Raw genomic sequence first — 16,186 nt, 5'->3', positions numbered from 1 at the left:
CAGCAGAGTCTTCCTCTAAGACAGTTCTGTTCTCTCCCTTTGATGGTCCAGAGGCAGGTCCAGCCATGCTCTGCATCCTCAGGGTGTCCACTCTGGCCCCCTCAGGCATCTCATGCCAGCCCCCAGCCCTCAAAGAGCTGCCCTGAGCACTGGCTCATGTTCATAGACCCAGGACCCTGTGAAGTTGTCCATGTTTAGCCTGGTCACTGGTCATTGCCTCCCGAGTGTGCTCGGATCCCAGCCTCTGGCCTCTGCGTCTTCATGTCCATAGACGCCCTTCTCAGAATCAAGACCAGGCCTTCCTACAAACTCGGAATTTACTTTCCTGCTCCCAATGTCTCGATGCCTCGGTTAGGAAATCTCTACCCTGTCCCAGTGCATTAACACCCACCCCGACCTCTGACAAGTCCCTGGACCGGACAGAAGCCCACGCCCACCGACTTCGTGGGATGGGACATGTGTGCAGACAGTGAACGGCTGAGAAGATGCACCTTCACACACGCAAAGGATGATTCCCTCCGACACCTCCTCCCAGCTGAGGCCTTTCTTCACGCTGCCATTTACCAGCCGAGCGAGTTCAGCAACCTCTCCAGGCCTTGGTATCTCCACCTGTGAAGTGGGGCTGAGAGCTCCCGCCCGATGCGGTTTTCTCAGGTATTAAATACAGTGGAGCCCGCAGATACCTGAGTGCTCCATGCACACTGAGTCCCAGAAATGTTGCCCGTTGTCCAATCTCTGGTATAAATGTTATTTTGCAAAAGTAAACTTGTAATCTCCAGTGGATTGATTGTTGTTTGTTTACACGGTAGTGGTTGTTTTATAACAAAGTGTTACGTGTTTCGTTTCTTCAAAGGACCTCGACCATGTTCTTTATACAAACACGGATTATGTGAGATTATGTTTGAAAATTATAGCATGTTTCCTCGCATATTTGGATTACACGCACAACACAGACACAAGAGTGGATACAGAAGTAAATGCACTACTATATATGAAATATATAGATAACCAACAAAGACCTACTGTATAGCACAAGGAACTCTATTCAGTATTCTGTAATAACCTATATGGGAAAAGAATCTGTAAAAGAATGAATATATGTATATGTGTAACTGAATCACTATGCTGTACATCTGAAACTAACACAACATCGTAAATCGACTATACGCCAATAAAATTTAAAAAAAGGAAATGCCTTTGATGCCTGGGGCTGTGGGCCATGGTGGTGATAACCAGGAGCGTGGTGTGCTCCACCTGGCTGCCCACCAGGCTCACCTGGAGAGACGGATGCCAGGCCTGGGAGGGCAGGGTCCTTAAAGCTCCCTGGGTGTTTCAGACGTGCAGCCTGGGTGAGTGGCAGCTCAGATGATCCAATCAGGGGACGAGATTTTACAAGATTCTGAAATACGTGCTGGCAGCTAAGCTGGGGAGAAAGTAGATCATGTTTTATGATGGACATCCACCATGCACCTTTGGTCCATCAAAGATTCCCGTGCATCCCTAGAGGCTCCCGGGGTAGGCTCTGGGATCAGGAAGGGACCTTGATGAGGTCACCCTTTGAGAATAATCAGTAATCAATATGTTTCCCGGGAGAGAAACTTACCCTCATCTCAGGCTAAACGTCTTTGGAGACTAAGGAATTATGGAATTAAACGTTTGGGTTAGGGTGCTGGTTCCACAGCTAAGCTTTAAGAAAGCGTCATCCCCTTTAGAGACACACACTCCATATTGAGGGATGAAATGACACGATGTCTAGGATTCCTTTCAAAATGATCCCAGGGAGGAGACAGGGGTGTGTGGGATACAGAGAAAATGGGACTGGCTGTGTACACATTGAGGATTTTTGTAGTGGGTGATGGCACATCAGGGCTTATGTTTGACTTTTTTAAAATTTTTATTAGAGTTGATTTACAATATTGTGTTAATTTCTGCTGTACAGCAAAGTGAATCAGTTATACATATACATAAATCCACTCTTTTTTCAGATTCTTTTCCCATATAGATCATTACAGAGTATTGAGTAGAGTTCCCTGTGCGATACAGTAGGTCCCTATTAGTTATCTATTTTATATATAGTAGTGTGTATATGTCCATCCCAATCTCCCAGTTTATCCCTCCCCAGCCCCCCCCACCGGTAACCATACGTTTGTTTTCTACATCTGTGACCCTACTGACATTTTCAACAGTAAAATGCTAACGGTGATACACAGAGAAGCTCAGAGAAGCCAGATTCCTAACACCAGCGTCCACCACCCAGGATCAACCCATGTTCACATTAGGTCATTTTTTTCCTTCGGTTTTAATTTTTTTTTTTTAATAAATTTATTTATTTTATTTATTCATTTTTGGCTGTATTGGGTCTCCGTTGCTGCGCGCGGGCCTTCTCTAGTTGCGGCGAGAGGGGGCCACCCTTCGTTGCGGTGCGCGGGCCTCTCATTGCGGTGGCCTCTCTCGTTGTGGAGCACAGGCTCCAGGCACACGAGCTTCAGTAGTTGTGGCACGCGGGCTCAGTAGTTGTGGCACGTGGGCTCAGTAGTTGTGGTGCACGGGCCCAGTTGCTCCACGGCATGTGGGATCCTCCCGGACCAGAGCTCTAACCCGTGTCCCCTGCACTGGCAGGTGGCTTCTCAACCACTGCGCCACCAGGGAAGCCCCGGTTTTAATTTTTTAAATTTAACATTAACCCACAAGGACATATTTCCAGAGGAAATGGGGCTACGACCCCGGGAGTGTCTTCCACTGGACTTGGTCAGAGTCCCGCTCAGCACATCCTTGTTTTTGTAGGATTTGTAAGGTTTCGCACCGCAAGCTCCCTCTGACCCATGACTGCTTTCCCCCTACCTACCACCTCTCAAGGTGACTTGATTCAATGAATGTCACATGAATCAATTTACTGTGTTTCGTTTTCAGATTGGAAAGTGTCCACAAAGCTACTGCAAACAAGGCATGTGGGGATCTCCAGGCCCCGTCACTCCTCTCCCAGGGTCCCCGACCCCGACCCCGACCCCGACCCCAGGCCGCTGTGCTGATTTCCTCCACAGACCAATCAGCTAAGGCTGCCTAAGAACACCACAGATGGGGCAGGGGCGGGGTGGCCTTAGACAGCAGAGATTTACCTCTCTTGGTTCTGGAGGCTGGAAGTCTAAGATCCAGGTATGGGAGGTTTGGTTTCTTCTGAGACCTCTCCCCTTGTCTTGCAGAGACCACCTTCTCCCTGTGTCCTCACCTGGTCGTGTCTCTTGTGCATGTGCCTGTCCCTGTCCTCATATTTTCTTATCTCCTTTTCCAGTCCTATTGGATTAGGGCCCCACCCCAATGACCTCATTTTACCGTAATTACCTCTTCAAAGACCCCATCTCCAAATACAGTCACATCCTGAGGTCCTGGGAGTTAGGATTTCAGCGTATGGATTTGGGGAAACACAACTCAGCCCGTAGTACTCTGCTACACCCAGATGTCACATGGCGTGCTTCTTTTCCTGGAACAATCTCCACACACATTGTTTACCAGGTGAATAACATTTCCTCTCTCATTTACTTCTCAAGAGCTCATTTTGGCAAAGCCTCTTCATTTTCGGAGGTTTAAGGAAGAAAAATAGAAAAACAAACCAACTTAAATCTCTGAGTTTGAATACAGTCAGATCTCATTAATTCAGGCTTAATACTGTGGGACGATATTCTAGGATACTGAAGGCTTTCAATGGAAGATGACTTCAGAAGTTTCCTTGCAACTAATTGCTCTATCCTTGTTGAGCTGAGAAGAACCTGTTTTAATAAACAGATAAGAATCATTTGCAATTAATAATACATTCAGGTGCCAAGAGCGTGCTCATGTTCCGGACTAATTATTCCCCTGATCCGGGTGCCCGTCCCACCGCTGCTTCTCAGCTGCACTCCTCCTTGTGCTGGATTTAGCGCACGTGGTGGAATAAAGGTCAACCTCAGTCCAGTCTGCAATCAAAAGGAAACCGAGGTGGGTAGACGCCTGAACACCGCGCTTTGATTTTCTCTCACATGCATGTGGTCTAATCACCTTCCAGGGAGACTCGGAGAGCAAACCGGCTCCAGATAACGTGTCACGTGGAAGTCTGGATTAGAAAACAGATTGTGCAATAATTAATTCATCACATCCCTTTGAGGTAAGATAAAGGGAAGAACAATCAGGCAACAGTAACTCAGAAAATATTTTCTTCTTTTAAGTTAATGGGCTCCAAGGTTTTGAATGGAGCCGTAGCCAATTCTCCCAGGTTTTTGCTTGCTTTTAGACGAGGTTTTCAACTCCCGGTGCAGCAATTAAATGTGCCAGCAAAGCTCCTACTTAGTGCTACTGAAGCACTTAATTTTCCTTAAAAAGATGACATCGCAAGCAATTATCAAGGACAATCCACATTCGCGGGTATTTATATTCATAAGGACACATTGTGACACAGAGATGCATAAATTACCCAGATCGATTGGCTTCTCTGCTTCCTCCTAAGCTCAGCTGCAGCCTGGTCAGCGCTACTTACCTGCTTCCAGGCTCTCCATTTAGGGCCCTTGTGTGGGCTCTGCTCACCGCATGCTCACCCCACACGCACGCACATCCGCCAGGCCAATGTTAATCCCTGGGGCATTATGCCACTGGTTCTTCATTATGAACTTATTTCCTCCACTTATAACCCTCTTAACACGTGTCCTTTCATGGAAAGACACAACTTGATTCAGCCTTCTGTTACCCTGCCACCCCTCATGTCTCCCACACTGGTGAAGTTCAAGGCCACCGGTAACAACAGCCTGGCTGCCAGAGCCCCTACAGCAAGCCAGGCACCCCAAAAAGAGCCCTGCCAGAGCTGACCCTCATAACAACCTGGGGCTGTCCCCCCATGGACGATGGCTAAGCCGAGGGTCAGAGGAGGTAAAATGATGTGTTCCAAGGTCTCTCAGCTAGAAAGTGGCAAGTCAGGATTTGAATCCAGGTCCATCCCTGCCCAAAGCTCATCATCCCTCTGCTGGGCCAGGTGGGGCTTCCCAAAAGATTCTGCAAATGTGAATGGTGAGTGCAGTCCAGGCCACGTCTATGCAGGGTCCTGAGAAGAGGGCTGAGCACCTGTCTCCCAGGGTTCTCAGTTAGAGAGGTTGACCTGAAAGGTGAGGAGGAGAGGATATCTGGACCAGTGCTGCTGAGACAGTCAGCTTCCGAGACGGATCAAGCACTGAGCTTGTACCTTAATAATCTCGGCTCTGAATACAGATGGATAAAATGTAAGAATAGGAAGTAAGAAAGATGTAGCCGGGCTAAAACAAACGATCAAACAGCAGATAAATAACTCCATGGACCAGAAAAGGAACTAAAATGCAGATATGGCAAAGCCAAGCCCTGGGCCTGTGGCTCCAGGCACCAGCAGTGGTGGAAGTCCGGCCCTGGAAAGTATGGGACTCAAAGCTCCATGCAGAACACAGGACACGGGAACTAGGCCACTGCTCTGCCCCATGGCATTAACAAGCAGTGAATCAAAGGATGCAGAAAGCCTGGGTACGGCCTAGCTTCCAGGAACAGAGGACCTGAAATACCTCCCCAAACACTGGGTGATGGAGCCCTGGACACTGTCCCGAGAGCTGAGCCCAAAGCCCTGGCCCCGTGGGGCTAACCAGATGCCCAGGAGACAGGGCGGGGGGCTCGGAGGAGCACAAGCCAGAGAAAACCGAAGACCTCTGATTCAGAACAGACCTGAAGAGCAAAATCTCAACACACGTAGAAATCGAATGCTAAAAAGCCAACAAACAAACAAAATCCAACATCCAACAATAACACAAGTTCACAGTAGATCAAATTAACTTTATGCGGCCATCTGCAAAGGTTTGCAAACAAATCAGCTTATGAGGTGCAAAGAGAAAAATGAAGGAATAGCTCCCACTTATAAAGAAGAAATGAAGGTATAAAAATCTGAATGACCTCTCGGGGACAGGGGTGAAGGTGCTGGGCCACCTCACAAGCCGCCGTGGGTTGTGCTGCCAGGTGCCAAGCTGGGTGGACACGCCCACCCTCAGGGACTGTGCGTTCCAAGGGGGGGACAGTTAGAGGGTGACACTGGAGCAAAAACTGGACGACAGAGGAATGAGCCATGCAGATTCCAGGAGACAGTTCCAGCAGAGAGAACAGTGTGAGGGAGGTGGGGTGGGGGGAGGAGGTGGTAAGACACCAGATCAGGGGATAATGGAGGTCAGATCGCAGCCAGCCTTGTAAATCCCTGTTACGACTTTGGCCTTTACTTGGCACAAAATGAGGCCCTGGAGGTCCCCTGTGGAGGAGGTGTGTTACAGCATCATAAAATTCCAGGCACTGAAACCAGATCTTAGAAGCAGGGAGACCCGGGAGGCTCCAGCCACTGGGGACACCACCCTGGAGGTGGTGAGAAGGGCGATGGGGTCACAGTCTGGAAGCTGGCAGACTGAGTGCCTCGTGTGAAGGAGAGGGGCACAGAGAATCCCGGGCAATGGCCCAAAAAGCTGGACGGACTGAGTTGCTATTAACTGAATGAGGTCAGTTCCATTCAAATATATTAGGAGCCGCAAGGAGCATGTGCTGTTGACCTAATAATTCCACTTAAAGGAATTTATTGTAAGGGAATTATCATAAACTTAAGAAAATATTACAAATATGGCTCATTAAAATGTTACTTACAATGAAAGATTGGAAGCTGCCTACTTATCCAGCAGTAGGAGAAATCAGATCACAGACAGGAGGATCTGTGGTGAATCGGCCAGCCTGCAGCTGTCCCCAAACCACTCCTGCCTGCCCACCTCTCACTTAGAAGGTGAAAAAGCCAGGCACTCACCTCCCCAGCCTCCCTTTAGCTAAGGGTAGCCAGGTGACCTGTTCATAACAGAGAAACAGTGAGTGAATGCATGGTCCCAAGTTTCTGGGGGAGTCTTCCCTCCCTGCTATAAGGTCAGATATGAAAGGGGCACTCACTGGTTCTGTTCCTTTGCCATTTTTTCTGCCGTGGACACCAATGCATTGCCTGGATCTGTGGCAGCTCTTTTGGGACCATGAGGTGACAAGCATGGGGGCAGGTGGGAGGTAAAGAGCATTCTAAGAAAGCCAAACAGATCCTGGGCACCAGAACTGACTCCAGCCATCATTAACCTCCAGACTTCTCTTTTTTTTTAATTTTTATTGGAGTAGAGTTGCTTTACAATGTTGTGTTAGTTTCAGGTGTACAGCAAAGTGAATCAGTTATATCAATACATATACATGCCATATCAGAAATAGAATTATGGATGTAGAAAACAAACTTATGGCTACCAGGGGGTAAAGGCGGGGAGAGATAAATTGGGAGATTGGGATTGACATATAGAGACTTTCTTTAGGAAAAAATGAATCTCAGGTTGTCAAGCCATCATGGGTTGGGTTCTCTGATACTCGTTATTTTTATTTCTGTGTCACCACCTGTCCTGAGCTGGTTCCCCTGCTGGGTCTATGGTGGTCTGAGTGAGGGAGAGAATTAACTCCCCTCAGGACAATCTGGATGCAGTAGCCAAACCTCTGCCATCTGGGGGGAGCCGGCCTGGCCCTGCCCACACTGCCCAGTGCAGGAGCGGGGAGCTCAGGGCAAAGCTAGACGTGCTGTTTCCACAGCCAACTTTCCCTCGAGGGCGGGGCTCGGTGCCAGGGCGCTAAATCCCCAGAGCAACCAGGAAGTAGGCACTGTTGTTGCCCCATTTCACAGATGGGAAGAGTAAGGTTAGAGGGCTGACTGTCTGCTCAAGACCACAACTGCAGAGAAGTAGGGCTGGGGCTGAACCCGAGGGTGTCTGACCCCAGAGCCCAGCCCAGGCTGCACTTCCTCCCCGAAAAATCTGTTTCGCCTCAAGGCACGTGGAGCCAAGCGTGGGCTCTCTGCACCCCAACAGGGCAAGGCAGGGGGCACCTAGACCCTCCCTGTGGATGCCAGGGAGCAGGAGCTGGCAGAACCTGGTGCTGTGCTCAGCAGAGGAAGTGGCTGGGCTTCCTTGGGAGGGCAGGTAGGCAGGTAGGGTGTCACCTGAAGACCAACTTCCAGAAATGCAAGAGGTCCTGGTGGGCGGAGGGAAGCAAACAGGACAGAGCTAACTAGACTGCAAGCTCCACGTTCAAAGCCTGGCACACAGTAGGTGCCCAATAAACGCACAGCAAGTGCCCCATGAGGAATGAGAAATGGGTTATTACTATTCAGGTGTCCCCCAAGGATAGCCACAGGGAGTTCAAGTCATAAAAATTATCTGTAGTTTATGGCATACCTGTAAAAGGGAATATTATCTAGCCATAGAAATCTTATTTTCAAGGGATATTTTAAGATATGGGAAAATATTTGTCTATAGTTGTTAGGTTAAAATAAAAATCATGATCCAAACCTAAGTATTCGATATCATTTTGATTTTGTGATATTTAGAGTTAATATTTGTAGAAGGGAACGCAGAAGATAAAAAAACAACAGCCATCCCTCGAGACCCCTTGGATCGAGGACCAGTTGTGATGCTATGCTTTATACTCCACTGCATTTTCCGAGTCTCTGTAATAAACTCCGAGGGCTTTACCATTAGAAGGAAGTTATTGCCCACGGCTGCCAGGGGCAGGCGGGCTGGCCTGAATGGCCAGTTCTGCCTCTTTCCTGGTCACCTCTCCTCCATCCTCTGGACGTAGTGTGAAAGTGACAACTGATGTCATTTGAAGCGTGCGTCCCGAGTCTCAGCGCTTTGCCGATCATAACTGACATCACTGCCCCGAGAAACCGGCTCTCTGGTGGGCGTCTCCTTCCTCCCACCCAGGCCACCGGACAGATGGACCCTCCCAACACAGGCTTGCATCAAGACCCGGAATTCAGCAGCTGCGTCTTGGACCTGCCGCTTCAAAGAGCAATTTTAATTGAAATGGTAATGACGAAGTTTCTTCCCCACAAAGACAGCATGTGCATTGTAAACACTGAGTCCCCTTGCCTGGAAGCTGGCCACGGGATGCCGCAGGACACAAATTCCTACTAAAGAGAGCTGGTCCCTGCCTGGTACCCTCTGTGCCCACCCCAAGCAGACCCTGAACTTGCTGGCAGAATGAAGGCCATCTCGCTGCAGGGTATGTCATGGCGGCTGCACGAATGACCTCCCAAATTCTAACACAGGTGAGGAATCCACTCTCCATGGCAACCTGGCATGTGGGCCAGCCTCCCAGACACTCAGCCACCGGAGTCTTTGTGGTGGGTCGGGGTTGCGGGGGTGGGGGGGGGGCTTTTGCCTTTGACCTCTCTGGGAAATCTGTCACCACCTCTTGAGAGGGACTGGAGGACAGAGAGAACAGGAGGGCAAGGGGAGGCGGTGGAGCCCTGCCCCACCCTCTGCCTCCAGGGCCTCAGAGGCCCCATCCTGAGAGCATGAAGGGCAAGAAACAGAAAGAGAGATGCTAAGGAGAGGGCCACATTCCCCCGAGGACGTCCCAGGAGATTAGGAAACTGCACTTGGAAAACTCTCGCTGCTCTTCTGAGATGTGTGAACCCCCGGTGCCCTGGAGAGAGCAGCCCTCAGTGGGGGCAAGTGGGCACCCTGAGCAGGCACCCTGAGTGGGCACCACGGTTGGCGGCAGTTCCATCTCCTGCGGTGCTGCCGTCTGAATATAACTCTCCCCATGAGAAGAAGGCTTCCAGGGCAGGCTGTTGGTGCTTGTCTACAGGACTGAAGGCCCGGGTCCTTCCAAATCAGGCCAGCCTGAGAAGGAAACGTTAAGCCCTCCTCACACTGCCCAGGCGTCCCCAGCCTAGCCGGGCGGAGGCTGGGGGAGCAGAGGATGCTGGGGGTCCCCAGCAGCTGGTAAGGAGGGAGGGGTCCCATCCAGTACACGTGGTTTGTCCCACAAGTCTGAGGTGGTCTTTGGCCCTTCAGACCACCCCCTGCCCCTACGCTTGATACCAAGCCTAAGGTGACAGCCCCGCCCAACAGTTCTGTCCTGTTTCCCCACTGAGAATGATGACTGCATTTAAGACCCCTGTACAGGGCCTGGCCTGTAGGAAGCTTTCCACAGCGTGAGCCAGGCTGGTGACAGTCATGGCCTGAGGCCACTCGCCCAGCAGAGGTATTTGATGCTGTGTGGGGCTGGGATCAGGGGTCCCAGCATTCATGCAACAAGTGTATGGTGCAGGCTCCCCTGTCTGTGCCAGGTGCTGGGGTGACACTGATAGGGGCAGAGTGAAGAGACAAAGTAGGTGATTAAATAGTTAATCCCACGAAGGGTTTGTAAGTAAAAAAAAATATATGGGAGACCCATGTAAGTTAATGATCACTCAAGAAAACAGGTTTATTTAACCACAAAACCAAGCAGGCCTGCTAAGCAGCAAAACCCATGCAGCGGAAGCATGAGACATGTCCCAAAACAATGAAACAATGGTGGCGTGAGACCCACATCCTGCCCAGTGAGCTCAGTAGGTTAATGACCCCTAGGACATGCTCTCTGCACACATAAAAAACAATAACTTATGGAAAGCTAACATTTCAAAGTGAAAGACCCTCATTGTACTGAGACCTGACATAATTTTTCCATAGTGCCAAGACAGTGCTAGCTTCACCATGTAGGGACAAGGAAGCTCCCCTGCCCAGCCTGAAGGGGGAGCTGATGATGGAAGCATGACATCTACTCAAGAATGAGGAAGAAGATGGCCTTTTCCCCCTCCCACTTTTCCTTTGATTATAAAACTGTAGCCCACTATGTTCTCAGGGTGGCACCCTCTCACCTGCCGACTTGTAAGCCTCACAAGCGTCTTATTCTAATAAATCACTTCTTATCTATCACTTTGCCTCTCGCTGAATTCTTTCTGTGCTGAGACATAAAGGACCAGAGCTCCTTGGAGTCCCCCAAAACGCCACCTAGCGGTTTCAACACGGCGGGCTCTCACCACCGGGCCCTGGAGCCCAGCCCCAAGCTCACCCCTCCCCTCCCTTCGGGCCCCCCAAGGCTCCTGAGTTCCCACTTCCTTCCTGGGACCCTGCTCAGAGCCTGGGAGCAGGGCTGCCAGGCAGGGAAAGGAGTCTTCTCTTGTTCTGACCCAAAGGATTCCGGGGGTGGCCTCCCAGGGCGACAGGTCATCGAAGGAGAGATGCTCATGGACCAGGGTGTCCCAGGGCCACCAAAAAGACCACAGCCCGACTGCCCACTGCAAGGGGTTTGGAGTCAGGAGATGGGCTCTAGTCTTGTCACCACCGATGATTAGATTTGTGGCCCTGGTCAGGTCACTTCTCAGAGCCTCAGTTTACCACCTGGAAAATCAGAGGACTGTGGCAGACAGACAGAGGGACGCTCAACCCCCTCCAGCCCCGACTCCTGCAAACGAGACCACGGGTGGGGGCAGGGCTCCCTCCCGGGAGTTCAAGGAGAAACAAAAGCCAGGCACCCAGACTGTGGCCACGATTTAACCCCTAAGCAGAATCCCTTTTAATTCCTCTATGAAGATGAGTGGTTCTCTGCATCCTGGGCTTTGCTGGCCTGTCACATCCATCAGTGGGGCCGTGCTGCGCTGGTGAGACCAGGCACTAATCCAGAGGAGGAGATCTTGGGGCCGCGGCTCCCACGAGGACATCCGTCATGCCCTGTCAGAGCACCTCGCCCTTGGCCTACACTCCATCAGGCTGGGGCCTCCCGGTGATGAATGGCCCACAGACCCCACCCCACTGTGGCACATGGGAGGCTAGGCACAGAGCCACAGCACCAGGGGCCCCTTGGAGCTGGACGTGACCAACCTGGACCTTGCCTCTCCGAGGTGGCCTGTCTCACCTTCGGCTCTCCAGCTGTCCCAGACGCTGGGGTGGATTCCCTTAGGAGCAAGGCTGTGGACTCTGGGTCCAGCACAGCCGGGTCACTGAGCACAGGTGGACGCATACCTGCACATCCATGGGGTCGTCAGGAGCACGCGAGCCTGGAGCTGCGGGCGCAGAGGAGAAGGCAGGGGAGAGGGTGGAGGGGAAGGGAGACCATGGTGGACCTGCAAGGCCGTGAGAAGGACTTGGCTTTTGCTCCTAAGGACGTGTGAAACCACCGGAAGCCTCTGAGGAATGGCATGATCCGATGTACGTTTTTAAAGGATCCTCTGAGTGCTCTCAGAACACACCTTTGGCGGGAGCAGAATCCTCCTGCAGGGCCGGGTGGTGGGACCCAGACAGCACTACCCTTGGGAGGTGGTGCTGACCAGATTCGCTGACCGACCAGCCGGCGGGCGTACGAGAAAGGAGAGGAGGTGAGGACGGTCCCCAGGTGCAGCCTAAGGAGAAAGTGATCATTTGCCGTGGCGGAGAAGCTGTGAGGACAGCAGGTGTGAAGGAAATGTCAAGAGTCTGCTTTTACAAACACATCAAGTTCAAGAAAGCGGCAGCAGGAAGCACACGCCCCACGGCAAGCAAGGAGGCCTCCAGCCCTGACTGTGTCTCAAAATGCTGCCATGCAGCAATAATAGCAAGCAGACTGGCTTTTCTCCATTTGTTATTATTTTTATATTTCTGCACATGCAGATGCAAATGCATCCACATTTGCCCCCATCCCAGCAGGATTACTCCCACCCTCTGCCTCTAGGAAGGGGCCCCTGCTATGAGGCACCCAGTGGACACCAAGTGGACACTTGGAGCCGGTGGTCGAGGGGCCATGTCCAAGTTCAAGAGAGAGTCCTGGGCAGGACAGTGCGCTTGGGTGTTATTGCACACAGGTGTCATTTTGAACCATTAATCTGAATATCATAACCCAGAGACGATGGAGAAGAGACCCAAGGAATGAGATCTGGGGCCCCAACACCAGGACTCAGCAACGGTGAAGGGGATGGAGAAGGAACTAACTGCATGGGAGGAAGAAAAGCAGGAATGTGTGATGTTCAAGTGACGTCCAAGCTGTTCACAAGTCAGGTAAGATGATTAGAGAAGTGACGGTTGGACTTAGCAACGTGGATGTCAGGAGTGGTCTCACAAGTCAAGTTTTGGGGGTGGAATAGGGACAAAAGTCTGATTTGAGTGGATCCGAGGGAGAACAGGGGAGGAACGGGAGGCATCAAATCTGGACGACTGGGGGACTTCCCTGGCAGTCCAGTGGTTAGGACTCTGCGCTCTCACTGCCAAGGGCCCGGGTTCAATCCCTGGTTGGGGAACTAAGATCCCACGAGCCGCACAGCGTGGCCAAAACAAAAACAAAAAACAAAACCTGGATAACTGGGAGAGCAGAGAATGGACTTGACATTGGAGGGATGACCCAGGGTCTTCTCTCTCTAAGGTGCAGATGCTGATGGAAGTGACTTGAGCAGGCAAAAAGAGACGAGATTTAGGGACAAGGCAGGGGGTCGGCCTTACTAGGCACTCAGAGAGGGAAAGATGTGGGGTGATCGGGCAAAGATGCAGGCCGGGGAGATGCTCACGGAAGTCCCTTCTTTTTGCTCATTTCTCATAGGAAGGAAGGTATCGACTGAGTGATGGGTGGGGAGGCATTCGAGGTTTGAGAGATGGGATGAAGGGCTGTGCAAGGGAGGGCTCTGGGAACGGGCTGAAGAAGTACAGTATGATTATGACCAGAAAAGGGGGCCACGGGACGTTAGTGGTCAAGAGTCTGAAACGGGACCCGTCATCACAGGTGTGGTGGGTTCTCTGTCAGCCATGGCCAGCTGTGCAGGTAAAGGCTTGCAGAGAGGGAGAGCTGGACTTAACCAGCACCGGGCAGATGTTGCCAGAATAGTACAGGGAAGAGCATTCAAGGCTTTGAGCACACATGCAGAGGGATGGTTATAATGAAGGACGCTGGGTGATGAGGAGGAAGAGGCACGGGGTAGGGGAGGGGAGTGCAAAGCTGGGGGGCCTGATAGAGCTTAAGGAAGTTGAATCCTGGGTATGCAAGGGGTCATCTGGACAGAGAAGTGTTTGTAGTTGGTTGGAGACAGTGAGAATGTTTGCAATTACTGGTGAGATGAGGTCTAGGGCTTACGATGGGAGTAGAGCTTGCGGTCATCTACTGCAGCGTCACAAGCCACCCCGAAACGTAAGGACATGAAGGACAAGTTGTGCTGCCTTCCGCAGTTCTGGGGGTCGGCTGTCTGGGCCACTCTCACTTGGGTATCTCAGGTAACTTCCATCTCACCTGAGATACCTCTGTGTCTCAGCCACATAGGGACTGGAGCGAAGTCACCCGAAGGCTGATGGGCTGGGCGTCCAGACAGCTCACGCACGTGACTGGCAGGGGGCACTCCGCTGGGCTGCGATGGACGTGTCTACACGTGGCCTCTCCGAGGGGCTTGGGCTTCTCACAGCGAGATGGCCAGGTCCAGAGAGGGAGCCTCCCAAGACTGCGTGTCCCAGGAGACCCAGCAGGAAGTTTCTAGGCTTCTCGGGGCCCAGCCTGGTAAGTCCCAGGGCATCTCCTTCTCCACACACATCACTGATCCATCCCAGACCCAAGGGGAAAAGACTGCACTCAATCCCCGACGTGAGGAGGGAGGGAAGGGTGGGTGGGCCCTCATGAGAGACCCCAGAGCCTGTCCTCCCCCCGCCACCTTGAGCCCCGAGTCAGGGCACCACATGACAACGTCCTCCACACTCTCGGAAGCCACCCAAGGTCTGTGAGGAGCCCTCCAGCATCTCTGAGGTGTTGCCAAGGGACCACACTCTTGACTCATCCTGAGGCTGTCTCTTACTTTGAGAGTCTTACCGCTGAGGAGTGGTATTCACACCTTATCACATGTGGCAAAAATAAACCAGCTTGTGCTTTCAACATTCTGTCTGGAAATCTCCGGAGCCCAGTCTACCGGTTCATGAGATATATTTTCTGTTTTCATGGTGACACTGTTGTCAAACTTCCCAGCAGGACACAGTGGGGTCGCCTTTCTCCAGCCTCTGATAACAGCACCCCTGTCTTCCTCCAAGACACTTAGTCCTCCAAGTCCCTCAGGCCTTCGGTCCCAAAGTTGGTGCCACTTGTTTTAGGTTTTTGTGGTGGCCACGCTCCTCTTCCAGGTACCAACTTTGTCCTGATATCTATAGCTGAGTATCTACTACGCCAAAACTTAGTGACTTAAAACAGGATTTATTATTACCTTTCACTTTTCTTTTTTTCAGCCCACTTTTAGTGGGCTGAGTAGACCAGGCTGGGTGGTCTCACGGGGTATCTCATGTGCCATCATCAGACGGCACCGGGATTGGTGTCATCGGAAGGCTTGGCGCTTTGGACGCTGAGATGGCTCACTTACACGGCGGGCAGCTGATGCTGTTGGCTGGGAGCTATGGACAGAAGTTCCCTCACCTGGCCTCTGCATGGAACATGAGCCCCTCAGAGTGGAGGTTGGGTTCTGAGAAGGAGCAGCCCACCTTCCACTGGTCAGCAAATCACCAGGGCCAGCCCAGATTTAAGAGGGTGTGCTCTGCCTCTTGGTGTGAGAAGCGGCACGCCCCACAGGGAGTGAAGGCACAGGGGACGGCCAGCTGTGGGGACAAGGGACACGATCCTCGGAAGAGAGGAGACTGAGGAATTGGGACACTGGGGTGTTGGAAGGAACGTCTCCATGGATATGAAATGCAACAAAAATGATGACACGTGTGGACAGCAGGGAGCTGGTCCTTAGAGATGCCAGCCACAAGGAGTGGGAGGTGGAAGATGAGTGTCAGAGCTGAAGTCTTAGGAGGAGGGAGGAAGGATGGTCAGGATGAGCAATAAGAAGCAACGGGTCCTGTGACAGAGAGAGGAGCCCCATTGGGGGAGCTGGGCCGGCACGGAGAGCTAGGTTTCATTTAGTAAATAGAATTAGGAGAGCATCACAAGCGGCATTGGGGAAACAAACCCATCGCCCGTGGGTTCTGGATGATACCATGGAAAGAGGTCAGGCTTTTGGGGGAGGGTGGGAGATGGCATCAGGGTAGGGGCACCAGGGCTGCATGGGCGGAAGGGTGGCCTGGGAGCCCTGCACTTCCTGCTGTCACAGACGTGAGCAGGGACAAGGGGCAGAGATTGGATCTTGGCTCCAGGGAAGATGACGGTGGGTGAGTGTTGGGGGGAGAGAGAGGGAGGGAGCCAATGACGGTGGCATGGAGCCGGGGAGGGGAACTTGTCGGAGAACGCTGTCATATTGTCCCATTGCATCCCCAGGCTTGCAGGTCTCAGCTTTCCAGACTTTAAACTTCTCTTGGACATGAACCTGCCACTCCTCCTGCCAACCTCACAATGGCCAGTCCAG

Source organism: Eubalaena glacialis, chromosome 3 (genome assembly GCF_028564815.1).
Source record: "Eubalaena glacialis isolate mEubGla1 chromosome 3, mEubGla1.1.hap2.+ XY, whole genome shotgun sequence".
Lineage (NCBI taxonomy): Eukaryota > Metazoa > Chordata > Mammalia > Artiodactyla > Balaenidae > Eubalaena > Eubalaena glacialis.
This window is presented reverse-complemented; position numbering follows the sequence as displayed.